This window comes from Felis catus, chromosome X, assembly GCF_018350175.1.
Source record: "Felis catus isolate Fca126 chromosome X, F.catus_Fca126_mat1.0, whole genome shotgun sequence".
NCBI classification, from domain to species: Eukaryota; Metazoa; Chordata; class Mammalia; order Carnivora; family Felidae; genus Felis; species Felis catus.
The window spans coordinates 3,201,844-3,228,720 of NC_058386.1; the positions used below are offsets into that span (position 1 = coordinate 3,201,844).

At 41.6% G+C, this 26,877-nt stretch overlaps 2 long non-coding RNA genes across 7 annotated transcripts in view; one reads left to right on the top strand and one right to left on the bottom strand.

Annotated features, from left to right (window-relative positions):
* The window catches only part of LOC123383306, a 387,308-nt gene extending 372,192 nt beyond the window's left edge, over nt 1-15,116 (bottom strand). For 3 of the 4 annotated variants that reach the window (XR_006592866.1, XR_006592863.1, XR_006592864.1), the window contains exons 1-2: nt 14,774-15,116; nt 12,078-12,171 (exon numbers count right to left, since the gene is read on the bottom strand). This is a non-coding gene — a long non-coding RNA (uncharacterized LOC123383306). Of the gene's footprint in view, nt 1-12,077; nt 12,172-14,446 lie in introns of all 4 variants that reach the window. The other variant, XR_006592865.1, reaches the window with a different exon arrangement.
* A 28-nt stretch (nt 15,117-15,144) lies between these two features.
* Nucleotides 15,145-25,916, top strand: LOC123383307. 3 transcript variants are annotated; one of them, XR_006592869.1, is made up of 3 exons: nt 15,145-15,283; nt 18,664-18,730; nt 25,843-25,916. It is a non-coding gene; the product is annotated as an uncharacterized LOC123383307 (long non-coding RNA). The 3 variants fall into 3 exon arrangements; XR_006592868.1 differs by lacking the exon at nt 25,843-25,916 and adding an exon at nt 21,798-22,529; XR_006592867.1 differs by lacking the exon at nt 25,843-25,916 and adding an exon at nt 18,892-19,920.
* The last annotated feature ends 961 nt before the right edge of the window (nt 25,917-26,877 follow it).

Below are 26,877 nucleotides of genomic sequence, written 5' to 3' on the forward strand. Positions count from 1 at the left end.
CATGAAACTAGGGAACCACAAACGCTGACCTGTAGAAGAGATGAGTCACCATCGGGAAGAAAGACCACCAGAAGGTTGACCTTGGTGGAATAATTCAAATGTCATGGCTTTATGCAGAAGCGGTGACCTTCCTCATTAACTGGGACTGGTCACAATGGAGTAAAGACACTGTCCAGACTCCCTCTGGGCCGTGCCAGCCTCTCATGATGCATGAGAAGTTCATGTGACACCTAATGTCATTTCACAGAACCTTCAGTCCTGGAAGGGATCCATTTGTTAAGGTAACTGTATCGGACAGAGCACACTAATTAGATTGTTCCCACTGGCACTGATGAACCTCCCCATGGGGGCACTGATGAGGTTTATGGGTAGAAACAGAAGCAGAGTCTAAGTAAGAGATTGGGAGGCTGGCAAATTCCATGATCAAGTGACAGTGGCCCCAGAAGGATCAAATCCAGCCACCGACAGACCGAAGGCATAGAGATGCCCCATCATCTCACTGCCCTGGAATCCCAAACCCCACGTTTAGGGAGACACGTGTGATTCCACACTTTGACAATCTGCAGCTTATGGGAATGTGTGATGGCTTGACCTCAAGGACAGGGAAAAAACATACCACACCCTCAAGCATCACTGTAGCCCATGAGAGTTTGTTTTTAAGGTTGACTCGTTTATTTTCAGAGAGCAAGTGGGGGAGGGGCAGAGAGAGAGGGAGGAAGAATCCCAAGGAATCCCAAGCAGGCTCTGCACTGTCAGCACGGAGCCCCATGCGGGGCTCCAACTCACGAACCGTGACATCGTGACCTGGGCCGAGATCAAGAGTTGGGACACTCAACCGACTGAGTCACCCAGGCGTCCCCAGTGGCAGACAGTTTTAAATGTCATTAAACAGTTATCACTGGAGGAAACAGATATTGGTTTTATGGCCTAAAAGAGAAGGCCTCAAAGACCTTTATGTTTGAGGAGAGCATCTTTGGGTTATGGCTGCTGGTGTTCCTTCCAATTTTTTCTTATGCCTACTGTGCCCATAATTGTGTGTGTGGGGGTGTGAGGGTGTGTGGGTGTGTGTCTGTTTCCTCCCTCAATTTATTGAGATGAAAATTACCAACAGCGAAATGCTGTGTTTAGTGTCTAACACGCTTTTTCTTTCTTATAAAGTCATTTAAAATTCTTCTTAAACCTGTAATCTATTGTTTGTAAATAATTAAAAGGGTTCTTCTCTTTAAATAATCAAATACTTTGGTTTTTGAGTCTACCAACTCAGTCACAATGCTGAGTAAGTTCATCACTGGAAAACGTCCTCAAGCTCTTTCCAGGATGGAAAACCACTGTTCATCTTGCATTAGCATGCTTGTTACTTCTCGTTGAGCATCCTACAAACGTTAAGTTCCACGTATAAATACACTCCCAGCTGTGTTGTTATTTCTACTCAACCTCACGTCTATGAGGGTGACCCGTACTATGCCTGCATAGGTACCTGATTTTTCTCTGCTTGGTACATAGTACCCCACTGAGCAAATACACTGCAATTTGCTTATCCACTCTCCTGGTGAATTTTCTTGAGTTTATTCAACATGCTTTCTTCCATCTACTAAGTGGATTATATAGCTTTCCATCTTCTGGTAACAGAATTAAAGATAAACATGGACTGATTTTCAGTGTTAAACCCACCTTACATTTCTGGACAACATGCACTTGGGAATGACCTCTTGTCCTTTTTTTTTTTACTTTGCTAGATTTGATTTGTAAACTTGGCACCTCGCTGAAGGAAATTCTTCGAGGGAACGTCCTCCTCCACTTGATTATTTTCTTTTTTTTTTTAATGTTTATTTTTGAGAGGCAGAGAGACAGAGACAGAATGTGAGTGGGTTAGGGGCAGAGAGAGAGGGAAACACAGAACCAAAGCAGTCTCCAAGCTCCGAGCTGTCAGCACAGAGCCCGACTCGGGGCTTGAATTCACGAACCGCGAGATCACGACCTGAGCCGAAGTCGGAGGCTCAACCGACTGAGCCACCCAGGTGCCCCCTCCACTTGGCTATATAAAGAGAAGGACCCTTTTAATTATTTATAAACAATAGAGCACAGGTTAAATAGAATTTTAAAATGACTTTACAAGAAAGAAAAAGCATACTAGTCACTTACTAAACACAGGGCCTATAATTAAGCTATTAACCTATTGTTCCTCAGCCTAAGAATTAATCTAATTGTATCTCAAGTACTTAACATTTTCTAGGTAAAACTCCTTAATAGCTAACAGATCAGACAAACAGCGGGAGGCTTATCTTGAATCTCAGATCCAAGGATGCTTTCTAGAATGTGTATCTCTATGCCTCCCATCCTATTCCCCAGATTTCTTTCTCGGTCCTACGTATATCCATTATACCTAGATGCCAACGTGCCCGATCAGGCTGCCCCTTTCACAGCTATTTGTAACTATAGGCTCGCCGTGCTTTCTAAGCCTATCCAAGCCTTCCCGGTACAGGGAAGCCTGTATTACTGGCTTCCCTCCCATCTCAGACTACACAGGGCTTGCATATCAAGCACTCGCCGTGTTTAGAAATGCCTCTTTGAAATCTCTCTGCAGGCTTGACACACAGGCAATGCAGCGCCTTCCATCTAAGTACCACATGGATGTGGGGAGACTGTCTTCAGCCTGTCCTTCCCTGTATTTACTGAGTGAACTGCCCAGAACGTTTCGTGCACATATGACGTGTCTTAAGTGGTGATACGGACAACCGTCAGGTTCTCTTGGGCGTGAAAACATACATCTTTGCCATATTACGCAAAATTTCAAGACACACACACACACACAGGATGATGCCCAACACAGCTAAAGAAGAATCCAGCTCCTATCTACTCATCTCATACACCCTGCACAGAGAAGGAAACATGCTTCCCCAATCAGAAGAGGAAGGGGAACTTGAAGGGATGCACCATATTTTTCTATCCTCTTCTACACGGAGTGCCATGTTTCATTCTGTTGGATTTCAGTGTTCTAAAGAACATACGTGGAGACACAGCCTGGTGAAAACATACCTGAGAGGGCTCGCGCTCTTTAGTACTTCTGGGTGTCCATCAAAATAACACCTGCACCTCTCTGAACAGCCTGCCTTTAATACTATTAACACCCATCACGCAGGGCTGTGAAGCTCATGTTTAGAACACGGGTTCATGCTGTGCAACCTCCAACACACATGCATGTTAAACAGCTATGCTCTTGCTAAACTCCCAGTGGCTTAATTGTATTAAAAACCTCCAAGTTTGGGGCACCTGGGTGGCTCAGTCAGCTAAGCATCTGACTCTTGGTTTCGGCTCAGGTCACAGTCTCGTGGCTTGTGGGTTCAAGCCCAGCATCGGGCTCTGTGCTGACAGCGTGGAGCCTGCTTGGGATTCTGTCTCTTCCTCTCTGTCTGCACCTGCCCCACTTGTGCGTGCTTTCTCAAAATAAACAAATAATTTAAAAAAAAAAAAAAAACACCTCCAACTTCAGGGCGCCTCAGTGGCTGGGTCAGTTAAGTATCCGACTCTTCGTTTCAGCTCAGGACATGATCTCATGGTTGTGAGACTGAGCCCTGTGTCCAGCTGGGCATAGAGCCTGCTTGGGATGCTCTCTCTCCCTGTCCCTGTGCCCCTGTCCTTCTCACACATACTCTGTCTCTGAAAACAAAACCAAGGGGCACCTGGGTGGTTCACTGGGTTGAGTTGCCAACTTTGGCTCAGATCGTGATCTTGCAGTTCGTGAGTTCAAGCCTCACGTCAGGCTCTGTGCTGACAGCTTTGGATCTTCCCTGCCCCTCACTCTCTGCCCCTCACTCACACTCTCGCTCTCTCAAAAACTTAAAAAAAAAGTATCAAAAACAAAGACAAAAAATGTCCAAGTGTCACCAGCAATGATAAGCAATACTGAAGCACTGAGTCAATTCTGTGACGGGGAGGGAAGATACAAACCTGTCACGTTAAGTTCGGCAGTATGTCGTAACTATTACATAAAAGCGCAACGGAGAAAATCTTTCCAAACTCCTGTAATTCATAATGTCCAATGACAGCAGTGGTCCAAGTCAACTCGTCAACCACATATTAAACACTACTTTCTAGTTAAATGTATTTTAACATACCATTGAAGAAAGAGGGAAAGACGATGTTCACGTGGAGAGAAAAGTTCCAGTGCAAATTATGCAGAAACACTGCAACTCTTCAATGTCTCAAGGTCGGTGAAGAAATGAAGGTGGTCAGTACCAAGATATTAATATAATAAGACAGAATTGGGTTTTTTTTGTTTTTTTTGTTTTTTGTTTTTTAATTTTTTTTTTCAACGTTTATTTATTTTTGGGACAGAGAGAGACAGAGCATGAACGGGGGAGGGGCAGAGAGAGAGGGAGACACAGAATCGGAAACAGGCTCCAGGCTCCAAGCCATCAGCCCAGAGCCCGACGCGGGGCTCGAACTCACGGACCGCGAGATCGTGACCTGGCTGAAGTCGGACGCTTAACCGACTACGCCACCCAGGCGCCCCAAGACAGAATTGTTTTAACATGTCTATATAAGGAAGGATTTTTACTTTTTTTAGGTATATTTCTATATTTTGAGAGAGAGAGAGAGAAAACATGAGTGGAGGAGGGGCAGACAGAGAGGGAGAGAGAATCCCAGGCAGGCTCTGCACTGCCAGCACAGAGCCTGATGCAGGGGTTGAACTCACGAACCATGAGATCATGACCTGAGCTGAAATCAAGACTGGGATGCTTAACCAACTGAGCCACCCAGGTGCCCCTATAAGTACAGATTTTAAAAAACACGATTTCCAAGAATTTGTCACCCAATTAACGAGTTAAAGACAGAGACACACATGATCGAAGAAAGGATAAAATAAAACAAAAACTTCTTCCTCAGGAATGCAAATTCTCAGCCAAATGCCCCACAACCAACGAAACAGAACCATCCACATTTGGATTTTTTTTTAAGCATTTCTTGCTAAAAGTAAGTGTGTTTCACAATCTGCAGCTCAGAATGCAGCCTCCAAATGCTAGAGACAAGTATTTGCCTTTAGAGACCTGATCTCCATGAAATTAAGGTGCCCACATGTTTATTTTCCTTCCCAAAGATTCACTGTTTTCCACCACACTCTTAGAAAGGTTTTACCTCCTCTCTGTCCTGTTTTGTGGTCTTGAGGAGGAATAAGTTATTCAAGTGATGTTTAGGGAGCTAATAAAAGCAATCCTCAGAATAAAAACGGCCAGTCTACAGTACTGAGTTAGGCAGCAGGACAAAGTGACCCGAGTTCCCTCATGCCACTGCGTTCAGTCACGCGTAGCCCTGCTAAAGATTTATTTGGAACACAGATGGACGTGTGCATGGAAACCAAAGCTCTCTGAAAGCCTCCCAAGTTCAACCCCGATGCTTTTCCAGAGAGCTCCTTAGACTTTACATCAGCACAGTCAACCCTCCAATCGTCATTCCTTTTCCACTTAAACAACCCCAACTACTGGTGATCTGGTCACTCTGCAACAAGTCATTTTATCTTGCAGGGCAAAACATTTGTGGCGCTGTCTCTGTCCCCTGATTCTTCAGCAGTTTTTCTGGGATTTCACTGTACGAGGCAGGTTTTTATTAGCCCAGCTACACCCTTTTCATTTCTTTAGAACTCTTGAATCTTACAAACTAAACATTTCTATGCCAGCAACAGATTTAAAATGCATTCATCTTGTTATCGTTATTTTTTTTTTTTAATTTCAGAGACAGTGCAAGTGGGGGAGAGGTGCAGAGGGGAAAAGACAGAATCCTAAGCAGGCCCCATGGTCAGCATGGAGCCCAACACGGGGCTCAACCCCACGACCCTGGGATCATGACCTGAGCCTAAATCAAGAGTCACACACTCTGCACTCTGAGCCACCCAAGCGCCCGTAAAATGCATAATTTCAAAAAGAAACTGCATGTGTTAATTTTTCAAAAGTTATAATTTGCATTAGCATCAAATATATAGCTACCTATATGGGTCGCCTGGGTGGCTTATTTGGTTCAGTGTCCAACTTTGGCTCGGGTCACGATCTCACGGCTTGTGGGTTCGAGCTCCACGTCGGGCTCTGTGCCGACAGCTCAGAGCCTGGAGCCTGCTTTGGATTCTGTGTCTCCCTCTCTCTCTCCCCCTCCCCCACTCACACTGTCTTTCTCTGTCAAAACTATTTATGTATCATCTACATGTGTTTATGCACTTGGGGAAACACATTATGTGTGGATATTAATGCATGCACATATGAGTGTATAAAATACAGCCAACAGACGAGATAAAATAATTTAAGGAAAATAAGATATCATATTGCACAATATCATAAATACACATATGCCTGACCAATAACATAAACTTTATGTGTTGCCCATACTCTGTATGTTGTATGCATTATACAGTGTATTCTTACAATGAAGAAAGCTAGAAAAAACAAAACATGATTAAGAAACTCGTAAGGAGGAGGGCCTTGGGGGCTCAGTCAAGTGTCCTACTCTTAGTTTTGGCTCAGGTCATGATGTCACGGTTCTGTGGGTTCAAGCCCCGTGTCAGGCTCTGTGCTGATTCTCTGTTTCTCTGCCCCTCTCCTGCTCATGATGTCTCTGTCTCTCTCAGAAATAAACTAAAAAAAAAAAAAAAAAAAAAAAGGGGGAAGGATGTCTCGCTGGCTTAGTCACTAGAGTGACTCTTGATCTCACGTAGGTGCAGTCAAATTCCACATGGCGTCTTTGTAAATCTACAGAAGTGGTCCAAACATCTCAAGACTGGCTCTCTGTCCCTTGCATGGTGCCAACATTTGCCATTTGGGGCTGGCGCATGGGAATGTTTCTCTGGGGTGGTTTGTGCCTTCGGAGACTCACCATCCCATGTCTTTCTCCAGCTCTTTCAATACTTTGGCCAAACATTCCCGTCTTAAACTACCTGGTTGGTGGGGGAAGGGCACGGATCATGAATGATATACTCTATATTCTGAATTATTTTAATGTATGTACGTTACATAGTTGATTGGCCATCAGTTAAGTTCCTATGTGCCCTGGAATGAATTTGGCACATGTTAAAAAGACCCAGGGGGCACCTGGGTGGCTCAGTTGGTTAAGTGTCCAACTTTGGCTCACGTCATGATGTCACGGTTCGTGAGTTGGAACCCCACATGGGGCTCTGTGCTCAGAGCACAGAGCATGCTTGGGATTCTCTCTCCCCCTTTCTCTGCCCCTTCTCCCCCACTCTCTCCCAAAATAAATAAATAAACTTATAAAAATATTAAAAAAAAAAAAAAAGACGACCCAGGATATTATGAGAGCTTCCTTGACCACCACTCATAAATACTTGTCTAGACCAATGACCTGTCAATTTCCAGAGACAACAGATACTTTTGTGTGAATAATAAGCAATATTAGTATCAAAAACCTAGAATACCTATATGTCTACACTTTCTCTCTAGATTTATGTCTCATTCCACCAAACAACAAAAAAACTATGGTCATTAAGTGTTCCAGTAGAAGTTTACAGTCACTTAGTGACTTCTTGACAAATGTGCGTTGACATTTTAAGAATTACGAACTTTATTTAACTGAGCCTTTAATATTAGGACTGTAGTGATGGCAAAAACTGAATAAAAGAATAACTTTACAATTTCTAGGTAACTCATCATTTGAAAAATGTATTAAATTCACATTATGTCTTAAGAATTAAAGTTTGATTAGATAACGCAACTCAATTTTGCAGCAAATAGGAGTTAATTCCTTGAGGAATCATGCCAATATATAAAACAGAATAGAATTTCAGGATGCCACCTTTTATCTACATTAAGATTTGTGCTTGTTTGTCAGTGAAAAGAATAATCAATTCTCTCTCTTTCAAGGTTCATAAATATTCACGCGATGTTCTGAACTCTCCCTTCTCATTTTATTTGTTTACTCTTGATAGATGTCAGCAATGCCGATTTTATGTCGTGGGACTCAACCCGCTGGCTTGGGCGTGCATCGTTTCTAATAACTCAACAGGACTGAAACCCTAGACCACCAAAAGGAAGTTATGCTATTTTTTATACTGTATATGAATTAAATGAGCATTCTGCCAACATGCATTTCGAGCATTACTGGGAGAGATCTGTATTTCAAATCTTGGCTAGTTACAGCTCTAGAGCTCCAGACACTGATGTGGAAATGGAATTGCAACATGAAGTTATACGGTGATTTTTAATTTCTACACGTCTCTGTCACGTGCCTTACGCGGCACACGTGAATAGCAGTTGTAGGTTCCTCATCAGCTTGCAAGATATTTGCACGTTAAATCGTAGTCAATTTTATGGAGCAGGGAACTTAGCATCTAACCTTGCTCTACCCAAAGTTTCCAAGAGGAGCCCAGCATGGACAGAGCATGCAAAGAAGAAAGAAATCCCCTGGAAAACCATCCACTCTCAGGAAAGAACCCAGAAAGGAGATTCAGAAGAAATTAATCCGTATGGAAAGAAGCAAATGTAATAGGGTTTCGTGGGTTCGGCTGAAATTCTTCCCGGACCCAAGCCAGTGCCCAGAAATTTAAGAAAACCCCAGAAATTAGATCTTTAAAATCTTAAAAGACTATATGGTATGTATCAGGAAAAACTGATCTGCAGATGACTTACCAGAATTTAACAGAGAGAGAGAGAGAGAGAGAGACTATCCATGGGATTCAGTTAGCCTATGCTGGTTCCAAGAAAATTTACTTTTTCAGAGGACTTATCCCTATGACATGAGTCCACTGCCCATGTTAGGTAACAATGTTTGTTTTTCTCTGAGATTTCTAGATAGTTAGTTCGCGTTGGGACTCCAAAGTAGGCTACTCTTTCTCTGCCCAGCTCTCAAAATTCCCTGTTCTTCATAGATGCCGATACGTTCCTAGTCCTGTCTCGTTCAAACCCAGCCTCATTGGGAAGCTGGCTTCAATCATTTCCAGAATCATCTAAACACTGGTGGCTCTTCTTAAGCTTAAGCTTCACAATCCACTCACCGCTTAACTCCTTAAATCTACAGCTTGAATACTTAGCAGATTTGTGTCTTGGACAGACAGCAAAACATTGGCCCAACAATTTCTCTCTTAAGTGTTTCTACTGCATTGATATTTATTTTGGTAAGTGATAGGTTCTATTGGTTTTGCCCCATTTTTGCTCCTTTAAAGGGTTTGTCTGTTTTATTTCAAGTTGTTTATGTGGATACTCTCATGCTCCTTACCCATCACTTTATTTTTCTCCTGTTTTCTTCCTTTAATTTTGCTCCATTGCATTTGCTTTGGTAAAGCAACAGGTTGACTCTCTTTCAGCTCACTTAAGAGTTAGTTTTTTAGGGGAGCCTGGGTGGCTCAGTCGGTTCAGCGTCCAACTTCGGCTCAGGTCATGATCTCACAGTCCGTGAGTTCGAGCCCCGCGTCGGGCTCTGTGCTAAGAGCTCGGAGTCTGGAGCCTGCTTCCAATTCTGTGTCTCCCTCTCTCTCTGCCCCTCCCCCACTTGCACTCTGTCTCTCTCTCTCTCAAAAATAAACATTTAAAATTTTAAGTTGTTTAGCTACAGACTTTAAAATTTCACTTTTATATTTATTGAAACGAGAAATAAAATACCATGTCTTACAAAGAGTGAAGAAATTAAATGTTCATTATCTAAAAGTCTCATTTTAAATATTTTTATAATATTATATAATATTATAAATTATATTTTATATATTTATATATATTTATATATATATTTTATATATATTTATATATATTTTATATATTTTTATATTATATATATATTTATATATATATATTTTATATATAAATTTTATATTATAAAAATAATAATAAAATAATAACAGAATTATTACATAGGTCTAATTTTCACAAGAAGCATCTGGGTTAAAGATATTCCATGAAATGTATTTTCTCTGTAATACATATTAAATATTTTAAAATGTAAAAGTACAAAATATTGATGTGAAATTTTTAATTGTTTCTTATAAACTACCTACCAAGTATATTAAGTAAACTCGTATTTAAACTACTTTTCTTTGTAAGTTACAGGTTCACTCAAAGAAAATAAACACACTATATACACATATATATGTGTGCATATTATATGTTACATATACCTAATATATTTACACTATGCATTTAATATAAACTTATATATTATGTTTAATATACATTTAATGTTGTAAACTTATATATTACGTATATAATATACATTATATGTGTAATATATATTTGTATATGCAATATATATTTAATATACATTATATATATTTAATACATACTGATATGTATAATATATAAAAAAGAGAAAACATATATAAAGTGTACGAATAAAAGATTTTTTTCTAATAGACAGAATTTTTCTTGTTCAAGTGTGTAAGCCCTTATTCATCTCTAGAAGCCAAGCAAAGTACCAAGCAAAGATTAAATTTTAAGAAAACGTACCTAATTCATTATTTTCAGAATGATTCTAAATATGGCATTTTCCCCAAAATATTTCAGAGTAATAGGCTGAATCCCGCTTTGCCAAATCCCAACAGCAGCTGGGAAGACATCTGGATGGACCAGCACAGCAGGTTGGAACTACATGCGCTCGTATCCAGGAGAAACGCTCATTAATTGAAGAAACTAACACATACAATCCAGCGTCACTGAGAGTCCCTTTATAGTGACTTTCTGAAGCCGCCACGCCATTCTCTTCGGACTGTGACCATTAAAACCATGACGCTTGTTTTCATACCTTTCTATAAAGGGCTTAATTGACTTGGATGTGGGGAAGTTATTAAAAGCCGGTTTAATTAGCTGTCAGACCCTGTATTCTAAGAATTATTTACGTAACTTCTAAAGACACTGGTTTCTCGTCTTTCATTTCCAGGGCCTTATTTCCAGGTCTATGGCATGACCTTGGTTTCTAAGGAGTCAATCGTTCAGAGGACTCACTACACTTCTCAGAGATCATTCACTGAATGTCAGAGATCTGGATTTCCTTGCATGTAGGGCTCCCCATAGGCGTGCTAGTTTATTAGAATGGAAAGCGCCTTCTGGAGCTGACTGCATATGGAGACCATCCTTGGGCGCCTGGATGACTCAGTCGGCTGAACGTCAGATTTCGGCTCAGGTCATGATCTCACAATCCATGAGTTCCAGCCCCGTGTCGGGTCTCTGTGCTGATAGCTCAGAGCCTGGAGCCTGCTTCCCATTCTGTGTCTCCCTCTCTCTCTGCCCCTTGCTGGTGCCTTTGAGTGCTCTCTCAACAATAAATGGACATTAAAAGAAAAATTTTAAAAAGACCATCCTTGGTATAGGAATACCATCTTGCAGATGTTAATCGCTGAGGCCAGAATGAGGACCCATGGAAAGGAAGACTTAAGGAGGGAACCAGATCTATGAATCCGCATGAGAGGAACTCACGCCCGAGTCACAGACACAAACACGCAGGGCCACGTGGTCACCAAGACAAAGGAGTCACAACTTCGAGTCCCAAACACCAGGAAACACCCAAATCCTCAAGGCAAAGACAAATGCAAGTGCACACAAACAAAACTACGCATGCTCTATGATCTTCATCAGCCATGTAATCCTCGGGAGCCAAAACAACACAGCAAACCAACCGAAGGCGTTTCTCTCCGACGCCTATGACCAGTCCTAGACGTCAACAGAGATCGCATCCAGGAATCCGTTTGCCCGACAATCAGACTCACAACCCGAAGCCGAGGCGCTCAGTCCCTTGACATGAAAATGAACGACAAGGTGGCCAGATATTCAAGGTGCACATATTTGAGTAAAGAAAGGTGGATACTTACATAGGTCAGCTGGTGGCCCGGACAGCAGCCAGCGTCCATCTACGTACACACGCCTGTCCTCTCTTTGCCGGCCCATCTCTCTTTGCCCTACATTTTCAATTTTTACCACTCGCTCAAATCACAGTCATTAGCCTACAAACAGGCTCTGACGTTAACAACAACTGGAAAACCCGCGCTGGGCTCCAAAGCCCGCACAAAAGCACTGACTCGCTTCCCGAGTCCGTGTGTGAGTGTCCGTGAAACAGTATGTAGGTGCCGTCTGCACACAGTGTGCCTTTGGTAAACCTACCTCAGGTGACGTGCGGTCACGGCTGCAAGCGTTCAGATGTCACAATTCTCCAATGACTGTCCCTTGATGACTTCAGCCCTGGCCAATTTACCACCTGGATGGGCAATAAAAACACACGTGAATGAGGTAAACATTGAACACACTCCGGGTAAGTGTAACTGGTTGATGGGGTAGGCGAGGAATTCAGGGCTTGTTAGAAGACGGAGAAGTGATGGAAGAGATGCCATTAGTGACAATAAACGGGGTCCTTAGGAGTTGTTTTGCTTTTTGCTTTTTGTTTTTCTTTTTAAGTTTACTTATTTTGAGAGAGAGGGAGAGAGACAGAGTCCCAAGAAGGGTACATCAATGCAGAGCCTGATGCGGGAGTTGAACTCCTGAAGTGTGAGATCACTATGTCCATCTGACGGCCCGCTGGCTGGATCCTTCAAAGCCTAACCCATGGTAAATGAGTGTTCGAAAAAAAAAACAAAAAACAGGGGCACCTGGATGGATCAGTGGGTTGAGTGACCAACTTCACCTCAGGTCATGATCTCACAGTTTGTAATTTTAAGACCCACAAGCAAAGCCTGCTTCAAATCCTGTCCCCTCTCTCTCTCTCTCTCTCTGCCCCTCTCCTGCTCGCTTTCACTCTCTCTCAAAATAAATAAATAAGGGGGCGCCTGGGTAGCTCAGTCGGTTGAGCGTCCAGCTTCAGCTCAGGTCATGATCAACGGTCCATGAGTTCGAGTCCTGTGTCAGGCGCTGTGCTGACAGCTCAGAGCCCGGAGCCTGCTTCGGGTTCTGTGTCTCCTTCTCTCTCTTCCTCTCCCTCACTCGTACTCTCTCTGTGTGTCTCAAAAATTAACAAGAAAATTTTAAATAATAAAAAACATTTAAAAATAAAAAGGAATTAATGGATGTAGGGTAAAGTAGTAAGAGAAACACAGGAATGACTGAATTGCATGTTTTCTGGCTATCCCTCCACTCGTATTCTGTTCCACCCACAAGACAGAATCTTTGGCCTTTCAGGACAAGTACCAACCACATGGTCAGGATTTTCTCGACGAGCTTAGGCAGTGATCATTTCTCAGACCCCTAGAAAGTGGGAGACATACGTCACCCCTACTTTGACTTTCTCCAAATCTTAATGCTTAAGTCTGTTTCACGCCCTGACACTGGAACTTAAGGTCCATCCGGGATTCCACTGGAGATGAAGCTTTCTTCTTTTCTGGTTTTTATTCTTATGGGTTTCATAAATGGCTGTAAGTAAGGTGAATGTGAGTTTGCTCCCACAGCTAACTTTCAAGTCTTTTAAACACTTAAATGTTCCAGCCTTAAAGGGAAATTTATAGCCCTTTTGGAATGTGAATTATTTTCCATTCATGTTTCCTTAACTCGGTAGATAAGAATAAAGAAGCACATTTCAAGTCCAATCGTAAAGCTCGTCTGTTACTGCACATAATAGCATGAAATTAAAATGTTCCCTTCCCCTTCTATTTGGGAATAGCAAAGTTTAATGAATTATTCTCCACATCAAGTATTTTACTATCACATTTAGTGCCTCTCCTGCCGGCCATCCTTGCTGCAAGCAGAAATCATGTTTTCCTCTGGCCTTCCCAGGAACATCTTCCCATTTGTAAGATCAATGGTTTTACTGTGGAACACGACCAAATCAAACTTTACTGCTCTGTGATGAAAATGACCTCACGGATAATAACAGCATAAAGCTCCCGACTCAACTCAAACTGAAACTTGACCAGCCATGAAATTCTAGGCTTGCACCCGAACTCATTTTTGGATCTTTTTTTTTTTTTGAACTCACTCCTGTTTTACTTCTAGGATGAGAGACCGAAGATGAGTAATTGATATCGTATGATACAGTGTATCCGAAGGAACACCACACATTAATATTCCAAAGGCGGGGCGCCTAGGTGGCGCAGTCGGTTAAGCGTCCGACTTCAGCCAGGTCACGATCTCGCGGTCCGTGAGTTCGAGCCCCGTGTCGGGCTCTGGGCTGATGGCTCAGAGCCCGGAGCGTGTTTCCGATTCTGTGTCTCCCTCTCTCTCTGCCCCTCCCCCGTTCATGCTCTGTCTCTCTCTGTCCCAAAAATAAATAAACGTTGAAAAAAAAAATTTTTTTAAAAAAAATATTCCAAAGGCATCGCTCGGAGTTCCTCCCACACCCCCAGTGAGCTGTGAGGGGGAAGGGGGGCATGCCACATTGTGCCTGGAATTCATAAAGCAAAGTATCACCAGGAACTAACTCTGAGGGAAATGTTTAGGGAGACAACCACTGATGGAGCCTCTACCAGGCACAAGACCCCGAGCACAGTATCAGAGGCATGCCAGGAACCATCCCTAGGAGCCCTGAGGACTGGAGAGGTAATTACCGGCCTGTGGGAGGATTTCCCGCTGCTGAAAGGCTCAGGAGGCAGGTGCAAAGGTGTGCTGGGACACATTTCAGACACCTAGTGGCTGCAGGCTCACTATCGGTGACTCTGCACCTTGCAACGGGGGACAGGGCCCGGCCCCAGGGCTCGCGGTCTATGCAGGCTCACTGGCGGTGACTCTGGACCTTGCCCAGGAGCACAGGGCCCGGCCCCAGGGCTCGCGGTCTATGCAGGCTCACTGGCGGTGACTCTGGACCTCGCCCAGGAGGACACAGCCCGGCCCCAGGGTTCCTGGAAGGCCCATATTCACAGCCTCAGAGTTCTCACCTCTTGCTCCACGGAGCTTTGCCCCGCACCGCCCGTGAGCTCGCCCTGTCCCCGGCCTGGACACCTGGCCCGGCCTTTGTCTCTCAGCGGGGCTGGGGCATCCCGCCAGGATGCGGATTCCTGTCCTAGACCGGGATGAGCCAGGCTCCTCCCTCAAAAACAGCTCTGGGACAGACTGAGAAGCACGCGGGATGCCGGACCATTTAGCTCCCTCCCAGAAATCCCTGCCGGATTCCGTCTTCCCGAGGTCACGCGAGACTCTGCGAGACCCCTCCAGATCCCGTGAGGCCGCCGTGAGCTCTCGTGAGACCCGGCTCCTCCCGGGAAAGTGGTCCCCTCGGGTCTCCACCCAACCTGAGCCCTGAGGGATGCTCCTGGTCAGCCTCGCAGGAAACTAACCTTTTTAAACACCTGCCTTAAAGGCGCAGCGCAGTATTTTCCCCCTGCTTTTTCTAACACAAGAAGAAACGCTGTATACGTGCAAGCAAAACAGCCCATGAGGATTTCCAGGTATCAGGACACTGATTTGGGGAAAACAGCAAAGCGTGTTTGTCAAGGGGCTGAGCTGGGTTCGCCATAGAATTCAATGTACAACGGGGCACCCAAAGCACTGGTTGTTTCTAAACAGGGCTGCTCAGAATTCACGCGTGTATTATTAACTATGATGTCAATTCTTGCCCGTGTGTTTTGTTAAATCCCCCACATGCAAATAATCGAAATATTTTCCAAAGTCTTTGATTGCTCTAAGTTAAATTGAGGACAATGATGAAGCGGGAGGCCAGGGAAGATGGAAATGCCAGGGTGTGTATGGTGCTCACGGATGTCGTCCATCTGCTGTCTCAGTTATTCTGTATCCTGGACTAGACATGGTATTGCAGACCAAGTATCTCCAGGTGCAAGTGAGCAACCCAGGACCTCGAGGAACAGATGAGGTGCAGTTAAGAGACAGAATAATGGGCACGTGGGTGGTTCAGTTGGTTGAGCGCCCGACCCTTGGTTTCGGCTCAGGTCGTGATCTCACAGTTTCCTGCGTTCGAGACCGTGCCTGGCTCTTCACTGGCAGCAAAACGCCTGCTTGGGATTCTCTCTATCCCTCTCCCTTTGCCCCTCCTCTGCTGGCAACCTCTCTGTCTGTCTCAAAAATAAATAAACTAAAAAAAATTTTAAAAAGAGCAAGTACATAAGCAGTTAACATGTGATAATTAGTATAAAAAGGAGAAATAGATACGTTGTCATAGGAACGGAAGAGAAGGAAGGTAGGACTTGCTTGGGCATATGTACGTGGGAATGTTTAGCAGAAGAGGGGATGAAAAATGGCCTGATTCTAAATGATGGGCATGACTCCCTTCAACGGGAAAATGCAGGAAGAACTTTCCAGCCACTGACAACATCTGTTTCAAATTCACAGGTATGCCAGGTGGTAATGGGCAGACATCAGGAGGCATTAATTTTTTTCAGGTGGATCTGTAGTGCAGGGAGAGGAGCAATGTGCTGATGAGAAAGCATTTCCATGTCAGCAGCGACATACGTGTTCCTTTATAAACAGAGCACCGTGGTCCATTTTCAACAAGCGTATGAGCCTGTGTGTAGCAGGCTATCTCGGATTTGAACAAATTGTCTTGCCGAGGTAGAGACACGCATTAGCTGGCTATAATTTGTACTCTAGGCAAGACATGTTGCAGTTTAAGTGTATGTTCAAGGATAAGGACAGAGAAGGTGGGATTATAGAGACACAAATGAGCGAGGCTTGGTAGATTTGTCTCGTTACTGAACAAAACATATTTGCCAAAACAGGACTCAACAATGATCCCAGTGGCTTTCCATTGGGTGGAGAAGAAAGGAGTGAAGGAACAGAAGCTAGTTTTGAGGGAAGCTGATTGCTGAAAATGTGTGTATGTTGATTGTGAGATGCAAGTCTCTGAGCCAAGTGAACAGGTCCAGTATACAGAAGAGTAATTTCAATACGAAAGGGAAAATAGCCGATACTTGGTGAGAATGGACCTTCTCAAATAGAAATAATGTTCCCCACCCATCTAATGTTCCCCACTCCCATCTAAAAAGTTAATGTGGGGGCGCCTGGGAGGCTCAGTTGGTTAAGCGTCCGACTTCGGCTCAGGTCATGACCTCATGGTTCATGAGTTTGACGCCCGTGTCGGGCTCTGTGCTGACAGTTCAGAGCCTGGAACCTGCTTCAGATTCTGTGCCTCCCTCTCTCTCTGCCCCTCCCCCACTCACGCTCTGTTTCTGTCTCTCAAAAACGAATGTTAAAAAAAATATTTATTTTTTTTTCATTTTTAAAAAAATTTTTTTTTCAACGTTTATTTATTTTTGGGACAGAGAGAGACAGAGCATGAACGGGGGAGGGGCAGAGAGACAGGGAGACACAGAATCGGAAATAGGCTCCAGGCTCCGAGCCATCAGCCCAGAGCCCGACGCGAGGCTCGAACTCACGGACCGCGAGATTGTGACCTGGCTAAAGTCGGATGCTTAACCCACTGCGCCACCCAGGCGCCCCAAAAAAAATATTTTTAAGTTAACTTTGGAAAGGATTTTTCTTACTGCTCACTGCAGTATTCTGCATTAATTTAACACTCTTAGAAGGTGTTCAATTAACATCTGTTGCATGAACGTGAAGTCAAATGAGACATTTGGCAGACAAATGTGAGAATATCATACAGTCCTTTTTTGAGCACCTACTAATTTATAGATGTAGCATGCCAAAATACCTAAGGCCCTACCTTTGAAGGTCCTACTTTATATCAATTTGGCTGGGAATCTGGATGAAGCTAATTCATTATATTTGAGAAGGTAATGAAAGGTTAAGAAAAAAAAAAGAAGAAACAGGAAGTAGAAATTATAAGTGTTCAGATAAAATAATGTGCTGTATACACTGAGAAAATCATATTTGATGCTATATATACATATAATAATCTCTATATTACATAGATCACCTCTATGGTAGATTACATATTGTATCTTAAATAACCTATAGAGAAATGATATCTACATATTAATCACCGACATGTCAGCACATTTATATTATAAAAGCTGCTAAGTGAAAAATATAGGAAAATCAATATATAGAAGTACAGGGGTAACTGACAAAATGATACATACAGAATAAAAAATTATAACATTGCTGGAGTGTGGAGAGATCTGAGACATGTGTGATTGATTTGAATAATTGTTTTACTTAATCCTCATTATTTCCTCTCAGTATCAACTCATGATTTTTTCAGAGTTTGAATGAACAGTATTGGACACTCTTGCATTTATACATGTGGAAATCGGCCAAAAATTTGCTTTTCAATCTTCCATAACCACCTTAAAGTTCATGATTCCCTCTATTTCCTTTTTTTTTTTTTAGTTTATTTTGAGAGAGAGCGCACACAACCAAGCGAGGGCAGAGAGAGGGATACAGAGGATCCCAAGCAGGCTTCACATGGTCGGCACAGAACCTGATGTGGGGCTTGAACCCAGAAGACTGAGTTCATGACCTCAGCCAAAGTCGGACGCTTAACCAACTGAGCCCCTCAGGCACCCCATTTTCTTCTTTTAACACAGTAATTCTAAGCACTAGTCCGCGTGTGTGTGCTGCACACACTGGAAAGACTTCCAGGATCTCTCCAAGTATAGACTCTCCCAGTTTCCATTCATGAAGATACAAGTCAATGAGCAGCTGGTTCCAGTGATTCGCAAGTTCCGGGGGAAGTGAATTGTAATAACAGACTTACCATTGGTTTCGTTCTGAAACTGCTGTATTCAGGTTGTGTGCAAAGGGGATCAGAACAAACTTGAATCCTAACTGGATCCCTCAGTAGTCAATACTCATTGCTCAAGGAGCCTTTGGCAGTTGCTTTTTTTAATTAGCTGTGGTTTCTTTATTTCAGCAGATACAATAAGTTTCAAGATTGTGGGGGAAAAAACAAAGGAAATATTTTGCAGCTACAAGCCCTGGTAAGTTTATCAAGTGCACATGCATTAATTTTGTTTCATTTGTGGACACAAAGGCGTCGTAAGGAAGAGTTTTTTTTACTGGAGGGGGGAGGGAACAACACATACACACACACACTCACAATTAAACAATTTGGGTTTTGTATGTATTTTTCCATTTTCAGGAGCACTTGAGGATGCGTTTGCCTAGCTTCATGGCCTAGATGGGTTCTCATCTCTGCAAATAAAGCTATTTGAACTTGAAAGATTCCCAGCAAGTTGCAACTGTTTTCTGCTCAGTGACTTTAAAGTTTACCAAAGGAGGGATACGTGGAAATGGCTTTTGTTACCTTGTCTCAACTGTAGAGACTTGAAAGCTAATACGTCCGTTTTATTTCCTGAACCCAGTGTCTTGGGCTCCTTGGCGTCTTTTAGGTCAATGATGAGAGTCAGCTGAACTTCAAAGATCTTCCCTTCCTTCCCTTTTTTTCTCAGAGATTCAAACGTTTGGTCCCCATTTATGTTCTTTTTCACCTTCTCATGATTTATTAATTGTTTTGCATCTTGATCTTTTACACTGTCCATACCTCCATCGTCCAGGGTATACTGGACCTTCCTCAAAAAATGAAAAACAGAACTACCCTATGATCCAACAGTTCTACTTCTGGGTATTTTATGCCAAAAGCTTAAAAAGAAACAAAAAGGAAATATTAGATGCAGCATAGGTACTCCCAGTTTAGGGAAGCACTGGGAAATGTTTAGTTATGTTATCTGTATGATAATAATAAAGCTACAGAATGTACCAAGATAAGGTAAGAGATCCGTGTTGGGGAAATGTTTCTTTCAGTTTTATTGATATGATCAACATAGAGTGGTACATAAGTTCACGGTATAGAGCATAGGGACTCGACTTACATTTGTCGTGAGATGATTATCACAATTAAGTTAGCATCCATCATCACATACAGATAAAAGGAAAACAATGCTTTTTTCCCCCTTGTAATGAAATCTTACTTGCTGCTTAAAAACTAAACTGTGGTTTCAAATTCTCACCTAGGGGGAACATCCAAATATTCAACATTTCAAGTTGTAGAAAATTTTTTCTTAATTTTATAAAATGTTTTTATTTTATTTTTTTAATTTACATCCAAGTTAATTAGCATATGGTGCAACAATGATTTCAGAAGTAGATTCCTTAATGCCCCTTCCCAATTTAGCCCATCCCCCCCAACCCCCCCCCGTAACACTGTTTGTTCTCCATATTTAATAGTCTCTTATGTTTTGTCCCCGTTTTTATATTATTTTTGTTTCCCTTCCCTTACGTTCATCTGTTTTGTCTCTTAAAGTCCTCATATGAGTGAAGTCATGATTTTTGTCTTTGTCTAATTTCACTTAGCATAATACCCTCCAGTTCCATCCACGTAGTTGCAAATGGCAAGATTTCATTCTTTTTGATTACCGAGTAATACTCCATTGTACATATATATACATCTTCTTTATCCATTCATTCATCGATGGACATTCGGGCTCTTTCCATACTTTGGCTATTGTTGATAATGCTGCTATAAACATTGGGGTGCATGTGCCCCTTCGAAACAGCACACCTGTATCCCTTGGATAAACACCTCATAGTGCAATTGCTGGGTTGTAGAGTAGTTCTATTTTTAATTTTTTGAGGAACCTCCATACCATTTTCCAGAATGGCTGCACCAGTTTGCATTCCCACCAGCAATGCAAAAGAGATCCTCTTTCTCTGCATCCTCGCCAACATCTGTTGTCGCCTGAGTTGTTAATGTTAGCCATTCTGACAGGTGTGAGGTGGTATCTCATTGTGGTTTTGATTTTATTTCCCTGATGATGATGAGCAGTGTTGAGCATTTTTCATGTGCCTGTTTGCCATCTGGATGTCTTCTTTGGAAAAGTGTCTATTCATGTCTTTTGCCCATTTCTTCACTGGATTATTTGTTTTTTGGGTGTTGAGTTTGATAAGTTCTTTATACATTTTGGATACTAACCTTTTTGAGAGAGAAAGAGACAGACCATGAGCTGGGGAGGAGGAGAGAGAGAAAGACACAGAATCCAAAGCAGGCTCCAGGCTCCAAGCTGTCAGCACAGAACCCGATGTGGGGCTTGAACCCATGACCCATGAGATCACGACCTGAGCCAAAGTTGTACACTTAACTGACTGAGCCCCCAGGTGCCCCTCAAGTTGTAGAAATTTGTGGCATGAAACCAAAAATCAAAAACTGAAGGGTGATTAAACAGTAACAAGCATGGTCATTATGCCCATATTATATAGCATCATGCCGACCATTAAACTATCTTTTGTCTTTTGCAAGCTTTTTAAAAGAAAGTGAAGTCATTCACAAAACTACTCTAAGTAATATATTGAGCAAATTCTAAGTCATTAGGATGTGGGAGGCAGAGATCTATGCACCTCTTCTGGCCGCCTACCATGATTATATTATGTAACATGGGCATGAAATATTTGAGGAATAGGTGATTATTAAAGTAACTAAAAATGTATAAAAACATAGGAAAGTCTGTTGACTCCCCCTACCCCAGACTTTCCTATGTTTTTATACACTTTTAGTTACTTTAATAATCAACTATTCCTCAAATATTTTTTTCTTACTAGATTCTTACTAGTGTTACTATTTGCTTGTCTGTGACCAGTTTTCTTCCTAAATAGATTCACCCAGTTGTAAACACGATTTTTCTGTCCATTTTGCAAAGCTATAAATGCATTAGTGTGTGTGTGTGTGTGTGTGTGTGTGTGTGTGTGTGTGTGTGTAATAAAGAAATAAAAAGGTATCAGAAATCCATGGGGATGTTTATGGCTCAGAACATTGGTGCAAAATCTCCTTTTCTTGACTGAATCTAATTAGCTCTGGGATGAAAAATGTGTAATTTAATTACTGAGGTTTCCATTGGAGAAGTAAGCTCAAAGTACGTACATTTATTCATGTTCAAATTAAAATGAATTCAAGATACACTTGAGTCCAACAAGTTGAATATAATCATATTGATAACTTCTGATCAATATGGTGAACTGAAATGATCAGAGAGTATTTGCTCTCCTTTCAAACAGAAAGACTGAAAACAATAGATCTGTCATCAATTCAATATCATGGAAGGAAAATCTGTCATTGTGAGACATCCAGCGAACTCTAAGCCAAAGCTATAAGACTGGACTGAAGCAAAAAAGTCATGGGAGGAATGGACAATATACACAGTTGTTAACAGGTAGAAGTCGAGACCTCACTTCCACACAGGGAGTTCAGCCCACATGTCCAAGAGCCTGGGGATTTTTAAAAATTATTCTTTCTGAGCATTGTTGGTATTGTTACTTTGCATTAAGCCTTGAGTTATATATAAGGAGCTTTTCTGTTGAGCAACCACAGAAGAAGGGAGAAATTCTAAAAGACTCCCATTTGAAATATCTGACAAGTAGTAAGATGGTGAGGCTTAGAGTGACCAATAGAGGTTAGCTCAATGTCTGGCACAAATTCAACCCTCAAAGCATTAATGATTCGCCAGTGGCAGTTAAAATGAGCTCTCCTTGAGATTCTGAAGACCCGAGCAAAGCCACTGACATCTACCCTTTTGCTGGAAGACAAAAACAACATAAGAGCCCGCCTTGAAGCAGGGGTCTGGTAAAAATCCCAAGCTGCATTTTGGAGCCCTGACGGGCTAGATCACAGGAGTAGGGGTGAACCAGAATACGTAGACAAGCGAGTCTTGGCAATGGATGAAAACCAGCTTTAAATCTGTCTATATGATGCAATTAGGTCAAGGAAAAAATAAACCCTCTTTGAAGGATGCTAACACCATCCGTTATTTTATTTCTCCATTTTATTTCTCAAAATTTTTACCATTGCCAGCTTTTTATCAAAAAGTAGCAGAGGTAAGGGGTGCCTGGGTGGCTCGGTCAGTTAAGCGTCCGACTTCGGCTCAGGTCACGATCTCACAGTTCACGAGTTTGAGTTTTGTGTCGGGCTCTGTGCTGACAGCTCACAGCCCGGAGCCTGCTTCAGATTCTGTGTCTCCCTGTCTGTCCCTACCCTGCTCACGCTCTGTCTCTCTCTCTCAAAACTACATAAACATTTTTTAAAATTTTTAAGTACTAAAGGTACTTGGGTAAGTACTAAAAGTAAGAGGAAACAATATCAAATGGCTGAAAGCCTAGATGAATGGAGAAAAAACAACATTGCCAAAAAAAAAAAAATCCAGCTATCACACTTGTCAGATGGGAGTTGTCAATGTCTATGATTAATATATTCAAAAACTTAAATGGTAAGGAATGTCAACAGCAATGGAGAGCATAACATATTAGGTATAAATTCTAGAACTGAAAACAAAACTAAAGCATTGATACATGATTAGTTATGGTAGAAGACAGAATTATTACTGGAAAGAAGCATCCAGAAACAAAACACGTGAAAGCACAATAGGGCGGAAAAAGAAAAAAATATATATGTATATATGCAATATATATATGTGGAATATATATATATATATGGAATACATATATGGAATATATATATGGAATATATCTATGGAATTAATATATATAAAAATTATATATATAGACTGTATGTATATAGATTATAGATTATATATATATATATATATATATATATATACATTCCATATATATATGGAAATGGGGAGGGGGAGAATCCAACTGGAAAAGATAATCTCAGAATTTGTCAACACTGTTAAGTGAAATCAAATGCACATCTTGAGAAGCCACGTGAACCCCGGGAAAGTTAAAGATACACAAAACCCATAATAAAAAACAAGTTAACAAAAAGACAAGTTGTAAAGATGCCATCTGGGGGAAACAATGTTATATTCAGAGGAAAATCCTAAGACATGAATGTCTCAGTAAGATAGTGAATTTTTGACTCAGAGGCAGAAAACAAAAATGCAAGGAAAAACATATGTGGAAAACTAATGTATGACAAAGATTGGAGACAGATCAAAGGAAAAAGATTGGAGACAGATCGAAGAACACAAGCCGATTTAGTAAATCAGAAGAAAATGGTGTGCCCCTACAGAAAAACACAAAGGAACAAACAAATAAACAAAAGATCTCCCTCAAACCACAGAGGGGAAGAGACTGCTTTTTGGATGTACACAGGGAAGGTAACACCATATTATTGTAGAAGGTATTACTGAGTGGCGTTTCCTCCCACAAGGATTAGACAAAGATTTATCAAAGGAACACACACAGAAAGGCTTTGGGGAACTGATTTTCAAACAGGTGTAGAAGTCCTGTTGTGCAAGATGAATGTGTTCTAGAGGTCTGCCGTACAACATTGTTTACAGTTAAAAATACTGCACTTTATACCTAACATTTTGGGAATCAGGTAGATTTCATGCATCTTTTTTTTTGGCCCCCAACTTTAAAAGTGCTTTTACAGAAAACAGTGACACCTGGGACTATTACTTTTAACATGTGAAATGCTTGGTTTTCAATCCACACTGTTTTTTTGTTTGTTTGTTTGTTTTTCAACGTTTTTATTTATTTTTGGGACAGAGAGAGACAGAGCATGAACGGGGGAGGGGCAGAGAGAGAGGGAGACACAGAATCGGAAACAGGCTCCAGGCTCCGAGCCATCAGCCCAGAGCCTCACGCGGGGCTCGAACTCACGGACCGTGAGATCGTGACCTGGCTGAAGTCGGACACTTAACCGACTGCACCACCTAGGCGCCCCTCAATCCACACTGTTAAATAATGAGAACACTAAAAAATACTCAAAAATAGATTATATTTGCGATTATATCTAATGTTAAATAGTGTCCGCAAAGGGCTCATAGCCAGCATTTAGGAAAATGTACTATTTTATATCAATTATAAAAATGCAACTGAAGAAAACAATATAAAGAAGTGGGCATTTCACTAAATAGGGGTCAAAATGCCAATTTTAGTCATCTGTGTGTTGTACAGGAAAGCCATACTCAGACCAATACCAGAGTGCCTGAAATTAAAAGGACTGACGACCTAGGGGCACCTGCATGGCTCAGTTGTTTAAGCATCCGACTTTGGCTCAGGTCATGACCTCACGGTCCATGAATGTGAGCCCCACATCTGGCTCTGCTGACAGCTCGGAGCCTGGAGCCTGCTTCAGATTCTGTGTCTCCTTCTCTCTCTGACCCTCCTCCGTTTGTGCTCTTTCTCAAAAATAAATAAACATTTTTTTTTTTAAAAGACTGACAATATCAAGGGCTGGCTATAATAAGAACTTGGAATAACGGTCCCCCTATGATGCTTACTTTTTACATTCCAATGAGAATAACCATTATACAAAATATTTTAGCACTCTTAACAAAAGTTGGAAATAAGCCTATCCCATGACCCTGACCATCTATTGTTATATAGATAAAATTATAGATGTTGATGCAGATAGGGGCACATACTCCTATATATCAGAATTTTATGTTTTATGTATATGTATACAAATATACATATACACACAAAGTTATCGAGAAAGCTGAAAGTACACATTTTTGTAAAGAAACACATTTCAATCACAGTTATCTCCAGCTTAGACACCAAAAAAAAAAAATGCCATGACCAAAGAAATAACACCTTACAGAAAAATTATCTGATGCCTGTTCCATTTAATTAGCATTGAGCAATAACAGAATCATGCTAAAAACTACCAGATTGAAACCCATTTCCCCCTAGGGCTTTATGGAGGTAATCAGTAGGAAAGACAAATACACTACAATTTAAGTGTAGCATATATACAAAGTTAGATCAGGCAGTGATTAAAATGAAAACAGAAATATACGAACAGGTAAGAAGGAAGGGTAACACTAATTTAAAACAAGTGGAGGTCAGCATGCCTATTTCAGAAATTACATCGTTTGATAAAGTTATCCCAAACTTATTTTGTTCTAGTTGGAAATATATAGCCTTAGTTTCTTAAAGGACACCCACACAAGATAATAAAGGAACATCATCTCTCAAAAAATATATTTAATCATTAGAAAAGTAAGCATGCAAATGTTCAAAATGGAGTGTATTAGACACTCATTAAGTAGTTGGAGTAGTGTGTAAATATAGGATGCCCACATTATATTTGCAAAGACAGTAACTCCGGTGTTCTAATGGTCACTTCTAGATCGCGCACATGGCTGTCTGTCCCCAAAAGAGGTGACCCATTCAGTTATCAAGTTGGCAACAATTATACTCAAGGTAAAAGAAAATGACCTCTTTCTATTTAGCAGTATTTTTGCTATTTAGTGTTAAGGGATATTGAGTTTCGTATATAATGTTCACCTTAGCAAGTGGTAATTATGTAAATGTCTATTTTATTCATCTATGGCTCTTGTTCTAAAAAGAAATCACCGATAAAAGAAAAGTAGGCATTTAAACCATTTATTTACTCCAAGATGACAATTCAATGGCCAGTCAAGATGTGTATGAACGGAGATGAACTTAACCACATATTTGAGAGATCATCTTAATAAAAGCTCTCCATGAAGAAAATAAGTTTGCAATATGAACTTGTAGATTAAACCACCTGCCATCCACCCTCAATGCTTGCTGTCATTGTTGGTGTTTCCATAGGCTATGCTTAGCTGAGACTTGGTGGCTTCAACTCATTGTTGGAACATGGTTGGTCTCTGATGTAACAACTTAGATTCTGACGTGGGCTCGCCAGGAGAAGATGGCCCTCTTCAGCACCCAGGCTTTTCCACGCTCGTTTTGGATACTTGCCCTGACCACAAGGTGCAGCCGACTCAACCCATCGCCCCCATTTCACATTCTTCCTTCGTTGCTGGTGGGAATGCGACAGGGTGTGGCCACTGTCGAAGACACCATTTCCGTTTCTTACAAAACGATACATACCCTTCCCATGAAACCCAGCAGTTGGCACAAGGGAATTGTAAACTTGTGTCCACACAAAAACCCATACTTGGACGTTTATAGCAGCTTTGTTATCATTGCCAAGAGTTGGAAAGGACTATCATGTCTTTCATCAGGTGGATGGATAAATAAACTGTGGCCCATGCTGGCAATGGAATATTATTCAGCACTAAAAAGAAACGGGCTCTCGAGCCCTGAAAACACATGGAGGAAACCGACATATGCATACTGGGTGGAAGAAGCCAATGTGAAAAGAACATGTCCTGTGTGATTCCATCTCTACGAT